Genomic DNA, 1,564 nt, shown 5'->3' with positions numbered 1-1,564 from the left:
GAGGCTCTCTTAATTGTGAGTCTGATGTTGTGGCAATTTGTGTGTTATCTGGTGTGTTGCCTTGGGGCTCTCTTAATTGTGAGTCTGTTATTGTGGCAAATTGTGTGTCATCTGGTATTAACGTGGGGGGTGGCAAAAATATTCCTGTCATTAAGATATGGTGTTATGAAATACGACTCTTGTTTATGTCCTAGCAAAATAGATGAGTAAATAAGTTGAATATAGCTAATTTTAGCACTGAGAAGAAATGAGTAAGTGTAATTTTACCCACTTGATACAGATCGTAGAGGTGTGTCGATACAAAAGTCGATCTCGGAAGAAAAATACAGGTTTGATTGAAGATCTCTTGATAATTCTAGTGCTGTGTTGATGGACGATATTACTCAGGAAATTCCATGGCCTGGTGCTTGTGGTGGTTAACGGCTGTCCCAAGCAAACCTCAGCATAGAACGTCGAATTTCCAACTTAACTGTGAAAATAAATGAGTATGAGTAGGAGCTATGTGAATAATGAGTAATGAGTAGTGGGTGAGAAGTGCCTGCTGTCAGTCACACGTTGCTTGGCATGGCAGACTCGCGTTGTGATGTCATCTCAGCACATGGTGACGTCGGCTTCCCACACTGGTAGCTGTGGTGAGTGAATGAGTAGCGATGAGTAACTTGAGTGAAGACGGGTGAGTAAGATGAGTTGTGAATATGGACTTGGTGTTTTGCTGCGTGTCTTGACCTCTGCGTCAGCGATAGCGGGAGAGAGTGGTGGGGGCTTGTGTGCTTGTTGCTTTGGTCTTTCCTCTTCTTTACTTGCTTTGTTTTATATTCTTCTTGTTGCTGCTTGAAGTTACGTGAAGATTATAGGGTTGTTTTGTAGACTTGTAGGCTATTTGCATTGTAGGCTGTATTTTGTAGGAATCACTGTAGAACTGAAGCTAATCTTGTAGAGTCTCGCCCGCTTTTGTAGAAATTTGCTTTTGATTCGGAGACGATGTCCGTAGATTCGCTGCTACCAAATGTCATAAAATGAAAATGTCATAAAATACTTTGTGGTTCCTTTGTGGTTGAGTTATATATATATTAGACTTGTGGACGAACGGTTTTTATATCTTGGAGTAGCTTGTAGTAGATAATCTTCTTTCCCATTTGTCATGTAGTGACAGGAGAGGTAAAGAATAGTATGGGACTATTTTTATTTGTCTTGGAAATATTAACAAGTCTCTCACACAGAGCGGAGTATAGAGTCCAGTCCCGCTAGCTATCTCTCTGTCTCGCTCTCTCTGTCTCTCTCTCAAAGTTGCCAAGCCCTTCTCCCTGCGACCTGCCTCTTGTATGGCTTGTCTCCTTCTGAGCTCTCTTTCCTAAATTCTGGTGAAGCAGGAGACGTATCACGTGTGTTCCTTGTGGATGGAAAGTTTAAGAAGCCTGTGTGTGAGTATGTGTGTATGTGTGTGTATGGTCACTAGGGCTTTGTTCACAGTTGGACTGCTGACAACTAACTGCATCATCTCCTTACTGGCCACTGTCGTCAGCTTTCCTCAGTGTAATTTGCAAGCTCATTTCCTTTTCCCAGG

This window comes from Coenobita brevimanus, chromosome 117 (assembly GCF_032717465.1).
Source record: "Coenobita brevimanus isolate Jiangsu-jjx chromosome 117, ASM3271746v2, whole genome shotgun sequence".
In the NCBI taxonomy this organism is placed as follows: Eukaryota; Metazoa; Arthropoda; class Malacostraca; order Decapoda; family Coenobitidae; genus Coenobita; species Coenobita brevimanus.
The sequence above is the reverse complement of the archived record's forward strand: the minus strand, read 5'-3'. Positions refer to the sequence as shown.